General features: G+C 36.9%; 1 protein-coding gene across 8 annotated transcripts in view; it reads right to left on the bottom strand.

Moving 5' to 3' along the window:
- CCDC171 (coiled-coil domain containing 171) overlaps positions 1-22,296 on the bottom strand; it is a 302,971-nt gene that overhangs the window by 98,764 nt on the left and 181,911 nt on the right. The window lies entirely within an intron of this gene.

Below are 22,296 nucleotides of genomic sequence, written 5' to 3'. Positions count from 1 at the left end.
TGCTCATTCCTTTGCCTATGAAATTTCTAGGATATGAGCTTGTCAGTTTTTCAAGTGAATTTGCTATACAGTGAGCTAGCTAATCAATTGGTTACATGCACACAATATTTTTTCTTCTTTCTCAGAGTTTAGCCACACATGAATGTTCACAACATATATATATAATTGACAAAGCTATAATTTCATGTTTAAAATTCTCTCTACAGTATTCTCTTAAAGCATTCACAATAGATAGTACAGAAAACTCAAGCTGCCTGCACGGAGCTAAAACAATTCACTCTAAATGCTATACAACGAAAGCAATCATCAGCCAAATCAGGTGTTTTAAAATGTTAAAAGTTTTTTAATTCAGTATTTCCCTTTGCAAACAGTCAAGCTGCTTCCAGACAAGTACACGTTTAAAAAATAAAAAATAAGCCGGGGCGCCTGGGTGGCGCAGTCGGTTAAGCGTCCGACTTCAGCCAGGTCACGATCTCGCGGTCCGTGAGTTCGAGCCCCGCGTCAGGCTCTGGGCTGATGGCTCGGAGCCTGGAGCCTGTTTCCGACTCTGTGTCTCCCTCTCTCTCTGCCCCTCCCCCGTTCATGCTCTGTCTCTCTCTGTCCCAAAAATAAATAAAAAACGTTGGAAAAAAATGAATAAATGTTTAAAAAAAAAAAAAAAAAAATAAGTAAACTGGGATTACTTATTAGACATTATATTTTATTTCGGTCTTTAGTATTATCAGATCTTCAAGAACATCCCACTATAGAAACAGTCACTGATTCAAACCAACTTTAAAAAGACAACAAAGAATAGATTTTTAAAGGCCACGCTAAACCTACGTATTTTGCACCAATGTTAAGATATTTAAAGGCATTGAAGTATTATGAGATTTCTTTATTTAAAAAAGTAAAATCCAGTTGAGTCCTGTTAAAGCCAGTATTTCTGACGTCTTTCAGTTAATAAAAAATGCTGTTTTTCAGATATGAAGATAAAATTAATGACCCACTACTGGCTATGCATAAAGTTTGAATTCTTTTTCCAACAGAAATAACGGATTTGTGCCAATCCGTTCCAATGCTCTTGCTCAGTAGCTCCTAGGACTAGAGGTGTGTATCTGAGAGGGGTTTCAAGGTACTGTCTCCAGCCTTGTGCAGAGTGAAGCTCACTGGCCCAATCTGAGAGAAACCCCTGACCCTGGCAGCATTGTAAAGCCACACTTGCCTTTTCAGCCATCCTATGACATCCTTTCAAAGAAGATATATCTCACAGAATTAGAACTTCTACCATATGTCCAAATCTTCTTGTTTCCTCTGGCTTTCATTTTCCTCTCTCGGGGGAAATGGCGGGGAGCCCCCAAACTCTCCTAAAACTCGCACTATTTCAGAATAGCTGAATTTAGCCCATTCTAAGACTGGAATTGCAGAAAACGAACACAAAGTGGTATAAACAAAGCTGCAGAGGTCACACATCCTTACTGTGAAAATGAAGAGATAATGATCAGAGCCACATAACGGAGAGAAACAGAACTCCGATTTTCAAAGAGTTGGGGTAGGTACAGTACAATGGGATCCGTATACATCAATGGGTTCTAAGGTTCATAAAGATGTGTGCAGAACATCAAAGTGATTCAGTAATATGTCTTTCCCCTGATAGTCACCTTTTTTTGTTTTTGATGACAAAATTAGAATCTTTAAAAACCTCAACACTGAGCTTTAAAGAAAGAAAAACATACTTAAGTGTGTGCGTATATAATGTACATAAAACATACGTACCTCCGCCATATACAATCTATAGCATATATTATATATTGACTTAAAATTTTAAGTGGAGCTTTGCTTTTCTCCTGTCCAGGTTTGTCTAATTAAAACCCATGATAAACTTTCTGGACTCTAATATTTCCAACCGAACAACTGAAACCAGGAGGGTGTGCCTCTAGGCAGCAAGGCAACAATGATAAGCAGCAGGTTAGCCACTAATTTCTCAACCAGGGTAGATTGTGAAAGTGTGATGTTCTGATATCCAAGAAACTGTTCAGGAGAGAATAGGATAAATCAAGTTTAATAACTCTGCTCCTAATTGTTCCCCCAATGCTCAACTCTAATTACTTGGAGAACTCTCCTGACTGTCACCTGATATTAAGTTGTTGGAGGCTGAGCCTGGAACAGCGAGATAATCAATAAACATTTAGTGGGGAGAAGAATGAAGATCCTGTTAAGCAGTGGGAACCTGCAGCACCCAAAGCCCTTCTGCTCATGAGAAAACCTGTGGGACAGCCATAGTGATTGCAAAGCAATAATCCAAAGCGCTGTTTTTAGGCCTTGAGGCCTTTAGGCAACAGTACATTTGAGGAAAAAAGGTTAACACGGTCACCCTAATTACAGCCCACTTTCACATACTTCATATATAAGCGAAGACAAGCCAATTAGGTAGAAAGGAAGATAAGGGAAGTTTTATTTGTATACTAATTAAACCCCTGATGAAATTAAAGGAAAAACATACAGCTCTGTAATTGTGTCTGAGAAAGGTCACTTCAGGTTCAGTTATCAGAACAGCACAGCCTTGAGATATTTCACTTAATCCGCAGTACAGCCCTCATTTTGTACTCAGGTCTTAATATTTACCAAAAAAAGAAAAAAAATTCAAAGCCTGATACCGCATTTATCTTTAAACTGTGTTGCGAACAATTTTAGCCATTAGAAAGCTAATGCTAAATGTGATAACGAGAGTGTTTTAAAAAGACACACTAATATTCTGCCTGTATAAGAACTGATGGCACAAGTCTAAGTTTTCACCTTAAAGCCAAAATGTTTTAAAGCGAAACGTTTTACAACAAAATCCCAAACTGACTGTATATCCGAAGCTATTCTGCAATATGTTGACTGTATTTCTTTGGATGATGATGTCACTGCCCACCTTCATTTACGCCTCTCATAGTCCAGGGCGGGGAAAGCCAATGCTTTCACTAAGCTACTTATGAGAAGATATTTTTACATCTGGTTATGTTCCTAAGGTGATCATGAAAAGCTATTTATTGCTAATGAAAGCTGGCAAGAAAAATATAGGTGCCAAGGAAGTAGTTAAATATGGGGAAAGCTTAGGTGCAGAATACATGGTAGATGCGAATATTTAAAAGACCCTCATAATTTTTAAATGTCTCTTTTCTTATTTGAAGTGTCTGACGTTCCCATAATAAACATGTGTTACCACTGAGTAAGAGCACAAGTTATTTTTTAATGCACACATGATTTCATATTTCTAAAGCTTTAAGTGTTAATTTATTAAAGCTAACAATTTTTTGATTGCAACTGTAAGCTAAAATGCTATTAGTGTGCACCTATGAAAATATTTTGTGCAGTGGAAATTTTTTTAATAACAGCTTTACGGAGATATAATTCACATACCACATAATTCACCTTTTTAAAGCGTACACTTCAGTGGGGTTTTGTGTATTCACAGAATTATGCAACCATCACCAGTCGAGGTCTTTTTTCAGGAGACGTTCTTTAAAAAAAACTTCTCAAAACAACATGGCTACCCACATACAGTAGCTCCTATTTTGGCAAACTTGAATTGTAAGCTACACAAGGTATCCAAAGCCTATCATTTCGTTCAGTAATAGTTTCAAAAATACGAAAGTGAGAACACGAATTCCCTCAATCAGAATATTTGATTAATAAAGGTGGGATAGTACAAAAGTTAAGGTTATCTGAAAGAAGGTGCACACCTCTCCAATTAATAGTTCTGGATGTTCAGGGAATCATCCCACATAGTTCTCTCTCATGAGGGCACAGTACAGCAGTGCTTTAGACCATTAGGCCAGCTAGGAAGACCGAGCCCCGGGAGATACCACTTTTATAGATTTTCTTTTGTCTAATGGGAAATATCTATGGATCCACATTCCTACAGACTAAAAGCTAATGGCTTATTCAATTTGGTATAAAAGTCAGTCATACAAAATGAAAGGCAAGACAACAACGCAAGTGTTATAAAGAATGAAGCTACATTTCCTAGGTCGGGGGAAAAAACATCTACAGCACATTTTTTAAAACTTTACTGCTGTTATGACCATAATTCATGAATAAACATTCCTAGATTGTGATAAATTGGGTAAAACATCTCAGGGCACTAAAACTAACATTGGGAAAGGAAACAGCACTGTCTTCAGCCTTACTCTAATAGTGTGACAACTAGAAAATTATATTAATCAAGAAGTGAGGAGCTGCTGGGTAGATCACACAAGGCAGGCTGCCACAGAAAGTATAAAGTTAAAGTGATACAACCACCAAGCTTACAACTGGGCACACAAGTCAGGGGTGAAATTAGAGGACTCCATATTTTATAATAAAGCGTGAAAGTCTGTGAGATGCGCAAGCAGACAATTTACAATAAATATAAGATAGTAAAAGATGCTGGTATGGCAAAATTAATACATGGATAAATTCCAGTTCTTAGTGTTCTATATTTTAGATGGATAGTTTGAATGAAAAGTTCCGCAATTTTAAGTTGTCTTCCTTAGGAGCGCTATCTTTTATTGTTTTCTAATAAAAGTCTTATGCAGAATGTAATTGACATATTCGTAAGCTGGAGCTGCAGATGAAGTAACTCACCCACTTTTGGGGTTGAATAAATGACAGTCTGGTTAACACTCACACACGTCTAGTAAAACAATAGATGCGAAAGTGTCCTATAAACCAAAAAAGTCTACATAAATTTAATATGCATAATTAATGCAACACTTAACACTTCTCCATGTAGTGTCATTGCATGGCCTTCTTTAAATCCCAACCTGTATGCGGCAACTTTTGAGTCTCCATATTATTTCACATCATATATATATATATATATATATACACACACACACACACATACATAAACATATACAACTTTTTAATAACTATTTCTATGACACTTGAAAAGATAAAAGGAAATTAACAAACTAAATGTAAAATAGCTTACTTTTACAAATAGGCCATATGGTTGATGATTATTAAAAAAAAACGGAGCAAATGAAGCAAAGAAATTTCACCTTTAAAATTTCAAAGCACGCTGTAAGATTTTGTTGTGTAATGGCTCACGGTTATTGGTACCACATTCTCACATATTCCTTTGTAAATGTCCTCTTACATTCCATCAGTTTATAAAAGGAAAAAGTTAATCCTTCCCAGTAAACGAACTGAAATTGATCAATAGTAAAATATAATGGAAAGAAAAGGAACCTCATAAAAGTGTTCAAAGTATATTGAATGCTGTTTGTTCTAAACCTCACATATGCACTACAACATTCTTGTAGACTAAAAGTGTTAGATGATAATAAGATATAGTGGGAGAGAAATAGCTGAAACACATTTTAAATGACAAAAAAAAAAAAAGGAGGATAATAAAGAGAATCATGAGAGCGCTCTCAACTGGAAAATACACTCTGAAAAGGACAGAACAAACCAGCGGTAGCTAGATTTATTGTGACACATGGCATGTAAGCAGTAATGTGGCAGTAATGTTTTCTCAGAGTAGAAAACAAACTGCATTTAGCTGCACTACAGACCTTACGAAACAGACACCGGCTGCAGGGGACAACCACCATACTGTTGCTGTAATAAAAATCAGCTTACACAGCTTCCAAGTCCCCTCTGAGAATCCCTAAGAAATACGAGGGGATGGAACACACATAGGTTCTTCTGTTGGACCTTACCAGCTACAGACTACCCAGCAGGTCCCAGAAGCTTTACACAGATGATAATCTTAGCCATGTGAAGGTCCAGGAAGTTGCTGAATTCCCTGGCAATATTTTAAGTGAGGCAAGCTATGAATTAGGTGGTAGAAAAGTATCATTTAGAATTAGATGCTGTTTTCAAATCGCTTGAGAATTACCTAAAACTACTGTCTAAGAAGAATTTGAAAAAAATATGAATAATTCATAAAGGGCTTCATATAGTTGGGTTGCTGACATTTAAATAAAAAGAAATTATTGTTGGAAGAATTTTTCAATTGTAAGAATTCTTTTTGTGATATAATTGAATAATATGTTAAGTAATCCTATACAATAATTAAAATACCCTCATATTAATATTTTCATTGTGATACAGAATTCAGATTACTCTCTTGAATATGCTATATATTAAATAAAACTAATGAAAGTAAATCAAATATCAGCTGAGTAAAAATTAATTATTTAAGAGAATCTGAAGGTCAAATTTAAATTAGAAAAATAAACTTCGGTTCTTTTAGACATAAATGTAAATACAACAAAGTCCAAGGTTTTTCTTAAAAGTTTATTCATGGGATGAATTTTTGTGTATTAAGTGTTCTACCACTGATTTCTATCTTAATTTTAGAGGTATTATCACAGGGGGGAAAGTTCTGAACAGCAAACCTTTACTAACATTGACTATCTGGAGCATTCCACCTTTGTATGAGGGCACTAGGCCTGTTCTTGAATAATGTCTGTCAGACTAAATGTTGAATAAATGTTTGTGATTATTCCCCAAGTCCTGGAAGCCGGGGGGGGGGGGGCGGGGGAGGCAGGGGGGGACATAGCTTGAGTGACAACTGAACCATATGATTGTCATCATACAAGCATCTCACAGTTACATTGATTCATTTTTCATAGTCCAATGAGACAGTTCACATTATCATTCCTATTTTACACGCAAGGGAAAACTAAGAATCAGAGAAGTTAAGTAATGTTCCCAAGGTCCTATAACTACTGCATGGGTTTATGCCAAAATGTGAGCCCAAGTCATAGTACACTGAACCCTTATTCCTTATCCTGTGCCACAATGGTATTAGTAACCATCTCTCCAGATTTTCCATAAAAATCCATAAACTGGAAAATCCGCGTGGAAATGCAAAACCAATATTTCACCTATTTCTCAAGTAAGGCAAGGTATTCAAATCTATTTAAATGACAGCTTTCTATTTATATTGAAATAAACTTCAACAAGGACTTCAGCGCTATGTAATGGCACACTTTCCACATCAAAAATCAAAGCATGCATGGGGCGCCTGGGTGGCTCAGTCTGGTTAAGCGACCAACTTCAGTTCGGGTCATGATCTCATGGTTGGTCAGTTTGAGCCCCACATCGGGCTCTGTGCTGTAAGTGCAGAGCCTGCCTCAGATCCTCTGTCTCCTTCTCTCTGCCCTTGCTCTCTTTCTCTCTCAAAAATAAATAAACATTAAAATAAAATCAAAGCATGCACAATTCAAAATTGCCTGTATGAAAACATCATTTCTTAAATGCACTAATGAAATAAAAAAATTAACATTTGGAAAGGATGAATTATATAGCACAGCACTGCAGTACAGAATTTCATATATTTCAAGACCACATTAGGCTGCTACTTTTTTTTAACCTTTTGAAAAGTAATGGAGTTCTCTTTCCTTTATAAGTTAGCAACAATAGCATTGAAGTTCCCCTGCAGATCTTGAGATCTGGCTGCCTAGTAAAACTTCAACTTCTATTTTTTTTTTTAATGTTTATTTTTGAGACAGAGAGAGACAAAGCATGAATGGGGGAGGGTCAGAGAGAGGGAGACACAGAATCCGAAACAGGCTCCAGGCTCTGAACTGTCAGCACAGAGCCCGACGCAGGGCTTGAACTCACGGACCGCGAGATCATGACCTGAGCCTAAGTCGGCCGCTTAACCGACTGAGCCACCCAGGCGCCCCGTAAAACTTCAACTTCTAAAAGATTTACTATAGGATCTCCACACTATCGTAATATATATCAAGCTCTATAATATCAACACTTATAGCCAAATCCACCTGTTAAAGAGATCTTAGTGACTGTGTAAAAAGTCATCAACGTGCCTCATTTAATCCAAAAATGCCACCCTTAAAGAACCGATGCCATACAGATCGCATTTTAATATTATAGTAATGGAAGAATTAGTAGTTCGTACTGATATGTGTTCATCAAAGATGAGAACAGAATTGCATTTGGCTTTAAATGAATCCTATTATACTTACTTTGAAAGGAATAACGGGGAGAGCAAATGGAGGAAAGAAAAAGAATTGAACGACAGATCAACAATCCAAATCCAGTAGGTCTGGTGCCACTCCAAGTCATAAACATTCACCTGCAGCCAGCACGGAACAGGTGACATGAACAAAGCAAACGGCAACTACCACAAAACCCGCTGTGACACCTGGTTGTCCCCACATATCTCTGACCCTGCAAATACCCTAACAAGGAAGTCAACATGAGAGGGATTCTCCTGTGTGGAAAGTGTACTTTCATTCAACTTGACCCCTGAAAGAACACCAACCTCCTCATTCGGTGCCCAATTGAAGAAATGGCAACATATTCCAGGAAGAAAACCTGGCTGCCTTGAATTTGTTTAGAATATGTCATCTCTAATGTGGCCACACCTGAAGGGGCTTTTTATTTTATTTTATTTTTTTTTTTTTTTAATTCTTTTTTTCAACGTTTTTTTTTATTTATTTTTGGGACAGAGAGAGACAGAGCATGAACGGGGGAGGGGCAGAGAGAGAGGGAGACACAGAATCGGAAACAGGCTCCAGGCTCCGAGCCGTCAGCCCAGAGCCCGACGCGGGGCTCGAACTCACGGACCGCGAGATCGTGACCTGGCTGAAGTCGGACGCTTCACCGACTGCGCCACCCAGGCGCCTGAAGGGGCTTTTTAAAGGAATGAAGGGGCGCCTGGGTGGCTCGGTGGGTTAAGCGTCCGACTTCAGCTCAGGTCATTATCTCACAGACCGTGAGTTCGAGCCCCGTGTCGGGCTCTGGGCTGATGGCTCAGAGCCTGGAGCCTGCTTCCGATTCTGTGTCTCCCTCTCTGTCTGCCCCTCTCCCGTTCATGTCTGTCTCTCTCTGTCTCAAAAATAAACGTAAAAAAAAAAAAAAATTAAAAAATTAAATAAATAAAAAATAAAAAAAAAAATAAAGGAATGAAAATAAATAGGAACAGTTTATTGAGTTGGGTGGACTGAAAGGAGTTGCAAGAAATAAAATGGCTTAATCATTTTTCCACTAATAACTTCAAATATTATTAGATTTCCCGAAGGAAAAAGACACTTTTTTTTTCAAAGATTTTATTTTCAAGTAATGTCTACACCCAACACGGGGCTCGGAACTTACAACCTTGAGATCAAGAGTTGGATGTTCTACTCACTGAGCCAGCCAGGCACCCCAAACACTTCTGATTATGCAAGATTTTTGCCTTACATGCTGGTCCTAAAACCTAGCCTCAACACTGGATGTAACTTTACTGTATCTATGTGGATCATGCCTATCCATGCCATAGCCATAAATAATAATAATAATAATAATAATAATAATAATAATAGCTAACACTTCCTGTGTACTGATCTTATTAATACAATTAATCATTATAACAACTCTATGAAGTCAGTACTATTATTCCCACTTTACTTATAAGAGAACTCAACTAACTTGCCCAAGGTTACACAGAGCCAGAGTTCAAAACCAGGCAGAGTGAGATGTAAATAAATAAACACATAAAAACAAAGAATATACTCCTCTTGGAAGTGACTTCCTAACTAGAAAGACAAGAAGATATTTAGAAAGCAGTTGGTTTTCAAGCTAAGTGTTCAATGTGGTAAAGATCATTTTCATCAGAATGAAATGGCACATCTGAGAAATACAAGAGGTAAGGCTTGGCTGAAGGATGCCATTGAGAATGGCAGGAGAAAAGACTAGAAAGGTACATATAGTCCAAGTGTGGTCGGAAAACCAGACTTTTAATCTTTCAAATGGTTTTTATACAGTGTTCCACAGAGGGGCATCAAACAACTTGGAGGCAACACTTGAATTAGTAGACTCCCAACTCCCTTCCTTCTCTCCACCAGACTTTGTATTAATGTGTTCTATGAGCTTTTGTATAAGATTATGTTCAAAGAAGGGTCTGTGGCTAAGTACTTGCCAACTATTGTCATAGAAAGCCATGGGAAGCCACTGCAATATTCCTGGCCTGGGGCAGCATTCTTCAATATTGGTCTCAGAGATCATATGAAAAACCATAACTGCCAAATTAGAAAAAATGCACGAGATCATTCTGGCCATACTGAAAAGCTCATTTGCATCTTCAGCTGGAATCTAACAAAGGTTTGAGAAGATTTCACCTTTGAGCATAATGATTCAGTGATACACTAGATTTAAAAGTATTTTTAAAAGATCTGGCTTGTAATAGATAGTTTTCCTTAGTATGCTAAAGAGTATTATATCAAATTCACTTTTACATTACTCAAGCAGAATAAATATTAAATATTTACTTTATATAAATGCAACATCCTAGCCATAGATTTTCTATTTCTACTAATAACTATATGAAATCCTATAAGCTATTTGAATCATAAGACAGAGAGCCATAACTGAGTCTCAGCTCAGTTATGATGAAATATATGATAAGAATACATTATTTTAGGAGCACCAAAAAGTCAATTAACAACTGAAATCAGTGATTGTTTTCAAAGAACTACACTACTTGTAGTGTATAACAAGTTAGTTGTTATACTGGGTTATTTTACAGAGAAAAAGGTTAGGAAAAAAGTTACCACTAGCAATAACCATTAAGGTTTCTAAATAACTAAGAGGGTTGGTATCAGCTTTCCCATCATGTGATAACCCATGACAGATATTTTAACATATCTGAGTGAAATATGTAATTTTTAATCCCTCTTCCTCCTAATAATTACAAAAAGAGACTAAAGAGTAATACAGAAGTGTTAAAACAAAGATTCAGCAATAGTTAGCAATTTAAAACAAAGTATTAGGAAAAAGCAGAGAGATGAACCCAAGGCTTAGTGCAATTTCTTGAGAAACTGTAGTTGGGGAAAACTTGCGTCTTTGGATAGTAACAGTTGAATATATAATATATATTCAACATATATATATATTCAATATATATATATATTGAATATATATATATTCAATTCAATATATATATATTCAACATACATATATATATATATATTACATATTCAAGGGAAGTAACAACATAGCAAAACACATTTTTTATGGCTTTGCTTCAAAGGGAGTTTTCCTGTGTGAGGATGTGTGTGTGTGTGTGTGTGTGTGTACACATGTACATATACATACTCCGTAAATAGTACCATTTTGATTATAAAGAGCTTCCCATAAAATTAGTATGGTTTACATTTCTGTTCCCTCTGTAACCAACCCATTCACCTGAAGAAAAACACACAGCTTTTCTATCCCTCTAAATGAGCGAGATCACCATCTAGTGGTGACTCCTTGAAATGTCAGGCCTATGGCTTCTGGACCCTAGAAAATGCTTTATGGAATGTTAACAGTCTACATATTCTAGAACATTCAAGTTTATTTAAAGAAAAACAACATAATACCTGGGATAATCCTTTCCTTTTTAGACTAATAAAAACTCTAGAACAAGAGGGAAAAGTGGCAACTAAATATATGGTTCCCTGTTTTCAGCCTTTCTAGCAAACTTAGAGCTACAGATGATAAAATGTAAAGTTATATGAAATTCAGTGAATATGACTAACTAGAAAACAGAGCCTTCCTCTTTTCTGCATTTATAAAGCTTTAAAAAATTATTTATTGTAGTGGATTGTATTTGTTGCACCTCCCTGAGAGAAAGTATACTCTCTCCTGTTCCACTGGTATCTGGATTGACTATATAATTGGTGATGTCTCTTCTGGAAAAAGGATTATATAGTCCCTATCTTGTAAGATTTGGGAGTGTCCATGTTTCTTTCTTTGGCCAACAAAATGTGGACAGAAGTAAAATAATGTCAATTCCTAGTAGACACAAGAACAGCAATGTTTTAAATAGAGACCATTACCACAAGACCAGCAGTGTCCAAGATAAGGGTTACTCTATCAGCCTTATTCAGTGTGAGGAACCCATGAAGCAGAAACCAGTTGATCCGTGATGGGTATACACAGGTGCAAGAAGTCTCTTGTAAGATTACTGAAATTTTGGGGTCACTTGTTACTGCAACATTACAAAGAGTATCCTGACTGATACAGTTCTATTGCTACATATAGCAATCTACTCTAAGATTTATACAGTTATGAAACTATTAATGGATACTTTAGAAAATCAGCTTCTAGTCTGATTTAATAGTAGGTCATCAGTAGAGAAATGAATTTTAATTAAATATTAAAAACCATAGCAAGTCATTTGATTTTAGTCAGTGTAAAAACATGATAAAAGTATATTGCCACCTTACGGAAAAATATTGAGTTGCACACTACAAATTAAACTAAACTAATCTGTGTGTCTGTACTTTATAAAAAACATTTTCTTCTGAAGCCTTCCTTAATTTATATTTTAGTATAGCATATTTTATTTTAATATTTTCCACTCTAAAACATATAATAAGGAGAAAATATGTCTAAGCAATTCTTTGTTACTTTTCTTCTTCTCAAAAATAAATTATATTTATTGATATTTTAAAATGGCCATGATATATTTCTAAATTTAAAAAGGGCTACTATAACACTGTAAAACATGACAGCATATTTTTTTAATTTTATTTTTTATTTTTTAAAATTTACATCCAAATTAGTTAGCATATAGTGCAACAATGATTTCAGGAGTAGATTCCTTAATGCCCCTTACCCATTTAGCCCATCTGCCCTCCCACAACCCTTCCAGTAACCCTCAGTTTGTTCTCTATATTTGTGAGTCTCTTCTGCTTTGACCCCCTCCCTGTTTTTATATTATTTTTGTTTCCCTCCCCTTATGTTCATCTGTTTTGTCTCTTAAATTCCTCATATGAGTGAAGTCATATGATTTTTGTCTTTCTCTGACTAATTTCACTTAGCATAATACCCGCCAGTTCCATCCACCTAGTTGCAAATGGCAAGATTTCATTCTTTTTGATTGCCGAGTAATACTCCATTGTACATATATGCTGCATCTTCTTTATCCATTCAAACATTGATGGACATTTGGGCTCTTGCCATACTTTGGCTATTGTTGATAGTGCTGCTATAAACATGGTGGGGGGCGGGCATGTGTCCCTTCGAAACAGCACACCTGTACCCCTTGGATAAATGCCAAGTAGTGCAATTGCTGGGTCATAGGGTAGTTCTATTTTTAATTTTTTGAGGAACCTCCACACTGTTTTCCAGAGTGGCTGCACCGGCTTGCATTCACACCAACAATGCAAAAGAGATCCTCTTTCTCTGCATCCTCGCCAACTTCTGTTGTTGCCAGAGGTGTTAATGTTAGCTATTCTGACAGGTGTCAGGTGGTATCTCATTGTGGTGTTGATCTGTATTTCCCTGATGATGAGTGATATGGAACATTTTTTCATGTGTCGGTTGGCCATCTGGATGTCTTCCTTGGAGATGTGTCTATTCATGTCTTTTGCCCATTTCTTCACTGGATTATTTGTTTTTTGGGTGTTGAGTTTGATAAGTTCCTTACAGATTTTGGATACTAACCCTTTATCTGTATGTCATTTGCAAATGACATTTGCTTCTCCCATTCTGTTGCTTGCCTTTTAGTTTTGCTGATTGTTTCCTTTGCTGTGCAGAAGCTTTTTATTTTGATGAGGTCCCAGTAGTTCATTTATGCTTTTGTTTCCCTTGCCTCTGGAGACGTGTTGAGTAAGAAATTGCTGCGGGCAAGATCAAAGAGGTTTTTGCCTGCTTTCTCCTCGAGGATTTTGATGGCCTCCTGTCTTACATTGAGGTCCTTCATTCATTTTGAGTTTATTTTTGTGTATGGTGTAAGAAAGTGGTCCAGGTTCATTCTTCTGCATGTCGCTGTCCAGTTTTCCCAGCACCACTTGCTGAAGAGACTGTCTTTATTCCATTGGATATTCTTTCCTGCTTTGTCAAAGATTAGTTGGCCATACGTTTGTGGGTCCATTTCTGGGTTCTCTATTCTATTCCATTGATCTGAGTGTCTGTTCTTGAGCCAATACCATACTGTCTGGATGATTACAACTTTGTAGTATAGCTTGAAGTCTGGGATTGTGATGCCTCCTGCTTTGGTTTACTTTTTCAAGATTGCTTTGGTCATGACACCATATTTTTAAATACATCTATGATCTATCGTCTACACTAATATGCATATAAACACATTAATGTTTACATTTAAAATTTTGAAAGGTATACACCAAAATGACAACATAAATATTCTCAGTATTTTTCCTTATTTTTAACATAATATGTATAAACTTTAGGTGATTGTCACAATTTTCATAAGATCAACTTTCATCACAAAACCTTAGTTTAAATTTATATACACAATATCATAACAACAGTAATTGAAATTGATTATGTAAATGTGCTCTACTAAACAAGGCAAGGAAATTAATCAGTTATATAACCTTTTATGAAAGGGGGAATATATATATATACAGATATATATATACATGCGTATATATATAATAGACAGTTACATTTAATCACTATCATTTATCTAACTTTTTGAGAGAGAAGATTTCAATTTGTTTCCCTTTCAGAGAATAAGCAGTAAGGGTCTTAGTATTTCTTAAGCTAATAGTCACATCGTAATACACATCCATCTGATTCAGGGGATTTTGTCAAACCCCCACCATAATTAAAGCTGTTTCTTTTTAATACTTTTAGCCATGACACAGCATAAACACCCTAAATCCACACTCTTTATAGACAAATGATTTTCTAAATTCCACAAGGACTCCATGTCTGTTCTGTGTCACAGGACTCAAAACAGAAAAATAGACAAATTCTATTTCCATCATAGAAGCGCCGTTGATAATTTTGGTCTGCTTTGATACTCTGACTTTGTTGCTGAAATAAGATAAAAACCACCATAAAGGTGTTTCTTGTTTCATCTATCACAGAGATTTTCCTTGTTGGTACTCCTAACAATAATCCTTATTACTTATACCTCCCTAACTACATTTTGGAATTTGGCCAGACCTTTGGCTATCAGAAGACAAAACTGACAAACATACTTTACCCTTGATAGTGTCAGACCTTCCAATTTTATACAGGTTAATACTACCTTACATATAGTTTTAATTAAAACATAGTAAATAACACTTGCCAGCATTCATAAGATCAAAGCATGACAAGGTCACTCATTAGTTAACTCTCTGAAAATACTAAATTAAAATGCAATTTTTCAAGATTAGTAAATACTGTTGGTTTTCTGAAATCTCATGTTAAGTTAGTAACATAACAGTGAAATATATTTGGGAACTTCCAAATAAAACTCAAGCATGTTGGGGTGCCTGGCTGGCTCAGTCAGTTAAGCGTCCCATTTTGGCTCAGGTCATGATCTCACGGTTCGGGAGTTCAAGCCCAGTATCGGGCTCTGTGCTGACAGCTCGGAGCCTGGAGCCTGCTTCGGATTCTGTGTCTCCCTCGCTCTCTGCCCTTCCCCCACTCACACTCTCCCTCTCTCTATCAAAAATAAATAAACATTAAAAAAGAATTTTTTTTTTAAAACTCGAGCATGTTAATTAAATGTTTCCTATAAACAGAATGATATAATGATTTAGAATACATAGCTCCACATAGGAGTAAAATTACCTCTAAAATGAATTAAACATTGCCACATAATCATGTCAGAAATATAAACATATAATTAGATAATTACCTTCAAAGTCTGAGACATTTATATTTATGCTCATTCCACTACAAATGTAATATTCTATAGTTGGTTACTATATTTGATCAGAGTTAAATTAAATTATTTCTGAAACAAAACCACCGCTGAGTCTCAGATTAATGAAAACTAAAACACATTCAGAGAGTAAATAAATTTTGATTAGCCCTTTAACTTGTAATGTACTGCTTACTAATTTAAAAATAGACCCATTGAAACAACAAATAATAGTATTTTCATAGTTAGCCATGGAATGTTTGTAATTAAACTGTATAATCTGGGTCATTTTTATAGTGCATTCAAAGGAAATAATTTTTCTAATAGAGAAAGTTCTTACTATTAGAATTATCAATAAACATCTCTGGGTTCTGTTTCTTGTTCCACCAATTACTAGCTCTACAACCTGGGGCAAGTTAAATTCTCTGTGCCTTGGCTTCTTCATCTGCAAATTATGGATGATAATATTTAACTCAAAAATTGCTTTAAAAATTAAATAAGATATCCTCTATAAATGACTTAGAGTGCTGAGAAAACCATATCTAATGCAAGGACAAATACTAACAAAATGTACACAGTCCCTGAAGCCACAGTTCGAAAATTATGGAGAACTCCTTCCGAAAAATACAAGTCATAAGATCATAAAATTGCATACTTAATTGCATACAATATTTTTAGCATATTATGAATTCAATTAATCACAGAAACTAAAGACTCTGTAACAGTGGCAAAAATCGACTTCAGTCATAATATATATTATGTGGCACAATGTAAACGGATATCATTCACAAAATTACAGTTTACATATACTTGAATTCGGGTTTTCAGACCGAAATGGATATTTCAGACTAAAATGACTTCATTTAAGTATGGAGTGCCAGCAGATCACGTGCCAACCACAACCGAATGAGGTCGAATTAGAGGGGAAAGAGATTTAACACGAGTATCACTGAGAAGTGGATTTGACATGTGAAGGCTCGCCGTAGACTTATCTGGCCTTTCTATGGCGTCTCATAAAGAAAAGTGTAAAAAATAAAAATCGTTGTGGACTTAAACCTTAGTGAAAAGGAAACAGAGATCATGGGGAAAGTTGATTAAGATGAAAAGTAAAGGCACCCGAAGGAAAATTCCTTGTAAGTCGTACTTCTTTACAAAAACACAAGACAAACAAATAGGCCAGGGCAGGGGACAAAAAAAGAAATCAAAACCAAAATACCCAAACACCCTCAAACTACAAGGGACTTTAATATTGCAACAAAACCAGAGAAAGAAAGAAACCCAGAAAAGTCCTATGCATTGATATTCAGGCTACCAGGAAAACTATGATTTCAAACATTTTTTTAAAAGGCAGTTTTGTACGCCTATTGATTCCTTTTGCACATTTCAAGGTAAAGTAGTTACTTTGTAGTTGACTCGATAATATAACAAAGATCTCTCAGGAATCTGGATTTAACAAGAACCCTTTCTATTTTTGAAATAAAAAAGACAAGTTACAGCTCAAACTAACTGGAATAAATGGCATGCAAGTACATGTGCTTAACATGCAATCTACTTATGCAATAATCCCATATATCTTCCAAAGCAGAAGTCAATAAATCTTTCCTGCTGCACTATAAATTCCAAGGTCACGGACAAAGATGTTTATTAGTATAATTACAATGTAGAAATAATACCATTAAGCCTCCAGTTCCATGTCTCATAAATTAATAGAAATAGAAGATTAAGAAAGTGTCAAGTGTGGTTTTAATTCTTAGACACTAAAAAAATTCCTAGTGTGGCTCTCTTCTTTCACATGATCTAACTTCTAGTTTCATTTTCATTTGATCTCTGAAGTGGCTAACATTTTTTTAAAAGTGCTTGCAATATACAGTTTTGTGATCATAAAAATTAAGGTATGACCTTAAGAAAAGAAGGGGAAAGAGCCAAATTGAATGGCTGAAGGAAACCCATTTAGAATATAACAAATCACTCAACTTTAAAGAAATTCTTCAACAGGATCTCTATGCTCAATTTCTAAATACTTAAAAATGCTACACAATTCTTTTTGTTTGTTTTTTAATGTTTTTATTTAGTTTTGAGACAGACAGAGCATGAGCATGAGCAGGGGAGGGGCAGAGAGAGAGGGAGACACAGAATCGGAAACAGGCTCCAGGCTCTGAGCGGTCAGCACAGAGCCCAGCCTGGGGCTCAAACTCACGGACCGTGAGATCATGACCTGAGCCGAAGTCGGACGCTTAACCGACCGAGCCACCCAGGTGCCCCAGTGCTACACAATTCTTAAACAACATCTGAAATCTATCTCTACAAACTTCAAATATGCCTAATATTGACAATATCAATGGGTTCTCGATTGCCCTCCAATATTCAGTGGCTGCACTTTCTACTCCCCGACACGAGCAAAAATCAGTATTTCAGAGAAAAGAGGTTTTGAAATTATGGTCAAAGACTTTGAGTGCATAGTTTCACAGGAGAAAGAGGACTGCATAAAATGAGAATATCTAATTCTCAATGCCTGCACTTCCTATTATTATGGACTTCATTATCATTAGAATCATTTGAAAAGACCAGGTATTGTTCTGGGGTTTTATTTGTACTGCAGAGGTATGTTTATGTACCCGCCGATTACAGCATATCTGAGGCATTTAAAGCTAGAGTAAATCTCAACACATCTCCATGTCTGATGTCTTTCATGCCTTGTCAGAACTTTTCACCACCTGAGAAACAAACAGCAAAAACACTTTTTGTAAGCATATTTCGTTTAAACTGGATGCTCACTTAATGCCTTTGTCACTTGTTAATACAAATATAAAAGAGCTTTCCAATTTTCTAGGTACTACCACTTGACCGACCCCGGTGAAATCTCAGCAAGACTACAGGAATATCAGTTCCTCTACCTAAGACAGCAGCTTTGCTTATTAAGTTTCTTATCCTTAACAATCTCCACGGACGTCCCCAGTCTCAGTCTGTAGTGAGAGGCTTTTGGTATTTGCTACCAGTAGGTCACATAGCTCTTACATATAGTTTTCACATAGTTCTTACACTTAGTCTGCACGTAGTTTTAACACAACCAACATGAAACGCTTGCATAGCAAATTTTGCAGCCTTTTCAATAAGAGAGAAAAAGCATAATCAGATTTCTAGCTACTTAAGTTTTAGGTGCTTTTGACCTTAAAATTAGTCGCTAACTATCCTGTGCCCTGTTTCCCCAATCTCCCGTCTTTGCATCTTTCATGTCTCCCTTTCTTCTCATTCTTTCTCATCTTTATTTATTTTCAGAACCGTGGCTTTCCATTCAGACATACCTGGACAGTCCTAATTTCTTCAAACTTCCTTCGGGTTATCAAGTACCGTCTTTTCTTTTTGCCTTTCCTTACTTCCCCAAAGCAAAAAATTACGTCTTCTAGGTTCAGTCCCCACCCACATACCAGATATAATAAAAGAGTAGCAACTTTAGAGACAAAAGATCTAAATACAGAGCCCTGCTTTAATATTTATTAGCTGAGGAAACTTGGTCAAATTACTAACATCCCTGAGTCTTATTTTCCTAACTTGTAAAAAAGAAAAAAAAAAGGAAATTATGCTGCCTGGATCATAGGTTCTTGTGAGGATTCAATGTGGTAATATATTTCTAGTATCTAGCAGGGCCAGAGACAGTAACCGCTCAATAAACGGAATGTTTGCTACTCTTTGCCGTGTGAAATCTGACCTCTGGCTCCACCATTCTCCTAGCACAGGCGGGACCCAACAGGCCGGTGGCCAGTTCCCAGCCTTTTCTATATGCCAGGCAAGGAGGAGGAGCCCACTGAAGAACTAAAGGTACACACACCTTGGTGATTATCTTTTCAAATCGACAGAAGCTATTTTTTTGAGAGTTTTTAAAAATTTTTGTTAAGTTTTTTATCGCAATTCCAGTACAGTTGACATACAGTATATATAGTACTGGGCTCAGTTGTACAATACAGCGATCCAACACTTCCATACATCCCTCAGTGCTCATCACGACAAGTGCCCTCCTTAATCCTATTCACCCATCACCCCACCCACCTCCCCTCTGGTAACCATCAGTCTGTTCTCTAGAGTGAAGAGTCTGTTTCTTGGTTTTTCTCTTTTTTTGTCTTTGTTCATTTTTGTTTCTTAAATTCCACGTATGAGTGAAATCATTATATGGTACTTGTCGTTCTCTGACTGACTTATTAGCAGCAGCTAATTTGCTGACCTGCTTGCAGGGAGGAGCAAAATAACGTTACACAGAAAAACAGTTTTCATGTAAAACTTAACAACTCTCTGACAGTCTACAGTTCTTACAGATCCTCTCACCCAGGCCCCTGTAGCACCCTCTGTCTCTATCACGGCCCTCTCTCTATTCTATATTACACATAAGTGTATGCATATCTGTGCTCCCCATGAGCTCAGATGTCCTTGGAAACAGGAAGGACATTCGCTATTTGTTGATTAAATATTTCCTTTGAAAACTATCTTCTTTTAATTTTTTTTTAACGTTTATTTATTTTTGAGACAGAGAGAGACAGAGCATGAACTGGGGAGGGGCAGAGAGAGAGGGAGACACAGAATCTGAAGCAGGCTCCAGGCTCCGAGCAAGCCATCAGCCCAGAGCCCGACGCGGGGCTCCAACTCACGGACCGCAAGATCGTGACCTGAGTTGAAGTAGGACGCTTAACCCACTGAGCCACCCAGGCGCCCCTGAAAACTATCTTCTTTTAAAGAGTTTCTACATATGAATCTAAGCATATGCAGAAATATCTTCAAGTTTTCAGCAGAGATTCAAAGTTACTATGTACTATTTCTGGGCATTTGACATCACTGAGCAAACTTCCAATGTAATTCTTCACATGGGACCTCCCTCGGTCCTGCTTTTCTCTACCTCCTCTTTTTCCTACTGCCTTGCAAACTTAGGTCTTTCCCACATGTCTGCTCTTTCTTTCACGTCTTCAATAAAGTTCATCTCCTCCTTACATCTTTGACAACACTTCACTGCAACCACCAGCCTCACGTTTCCTCACTCAAACTTAAAATTCTCTCAAGTTAAATAAAACTAAAAGTTGAAATCATAATCTTTCTCACATTCCCCAACCTGAGTCCCACCCTAATCTCTTTATGTTAGGAAAACTATTAATCTTACACAATAAAATATTAATTCATCTTTCATTCTTCTCTATTCCCGTAGCCTCTACCTTTACCCTCTGATGAAGCCCTACTATTGAAGACTTCTAAATAAGAAAGGTCCTCACTTCAAGTTTTTTAAAAATGAGTTATAAGTAACAACAAGATTAGTCCTTGTGGTGCCTGGGTGGCTCAGTCAGTTAAGTATCCAACTCTTGATTCCGGCTCAGGTTATGATCTCACAGTTTATGGGTTCAAGCCCCGCATTGGGCTCTATGCTGACAGTGCAGAGCCTGCTTGGGATTTTCTGTCTCTCTCTCTCTCTCTCTCTCTCTCTCTCTATTAAAGTAAATAAATAGGGCGCCTGGGTAGCTCAGTCAGTTAAGCGTCCAACTTTGGCACAGGTCATGATCTCACCATTTGTGGGTTCAAGCCCCGCAATGGGCACTGTGCTGACAGCTTAGAGCCAGGAGCCTGCTTTGGATTCTGTGTCTCCACCTCTCTCTGCCTCTCCCCTGCTCACACTCTGTCTCTCTCTCTCTCTCTCTCTCTCTCTCAAATAAATAAACATTAAAAAAATTTTTTTTAGGGGCACCTGGGTGGCTCAGTCAGTTGGGCGTCGGACTTTGGCTCAAGTCATGATCTTACAGTCCGTGAGTTCAAGCCCCGCATCGGGCTCTGTGCTGACAGCTTGGAGCCTGGAGCCTGTTTCAGCTTCTGTGTCTTTCTCTCTACCCCTCCCCTGCTCACACTCCGTCTCTGTCTCTCTCAAAAATAAACAAACATTAAAAATTTTTTTTAATTTTTTAAATAATAAATAAATAAACTTTAAAAATTAAGCAAAATAAATAAATAAATAAATAAACTTAAAAAAAAAAGAAAAAAGATAAATCGTTTTACCTCATCCTGGCCTACAGGAAAAGCGGGTCAGGTATGGAGAATTCTAACATTAACTGCTCAGGCACGAAGAAAGGATAGCTTAGAAGCAGAAATGCTTATTCAGCTACAACAAACTAGGTGTTCAAGAATCACAAGATTTTTGAACCCAAGTGAACTAGTCAATCTAAAAGGAGCAAAACTTTAGGGCACCCTCACCTCACAAGCTTCATGAGATTAAAAACACATAAACACAAAATTAGGAATAAGAAGGAGCTGATAATATCACATACAAGTAAATTTTTAATGATCACAAGGAACAATATGGCATAGTCCTATGTGTATATGAAGCACATTTTCAAATTTGAATGAAATGAAAGATTTTTATAAAAATACACAGGCAGAAAACCCATTCAATAAGACCCAAAATCCAACTCAAGATGACGCTTCTTCCTCCTATCAAAACTCCATTTTAGGAAAACATATCAACAAACAATAACAAAATTAAAGGGAGAGGGGCCATCAACAGAAGAAAGACTTCAAATGAGACATGGCAGAGGAAGCTTCAGCCTTCGGCCTTGAGTACACGTGGGAGAAGGGGACGGTGCTCCACCCTGGTAGGGGCTCAAGACATGAAAACGCAAAGCACAAAATAGGGCAGGAGCAAGTCAGAAATCCACGGAAACACTATACGCAGGATGACCAGCCACGCCCACATGCCCCTCCCCAACCCTGCAGAACCC

This window comes from Panthera leo, chromosome D4 (genome assembly GCF_018350215.1).
Source record: "Panthera leo isolate Ple1 chromosome D4, P.leo_Ple1_pat1.1, whole genome shotgun sequence".
In the NCBI taxonomy this organism is placed as follows: domain Eukaryota; kingdom Metazoa; phylum Chordata; class Mammalia; order Carnivora; family Felidae; genus Panthera; species Panthera leo.
This window is presented reverse-complemented; position numbering and strand designations above follow the sequence as displayed.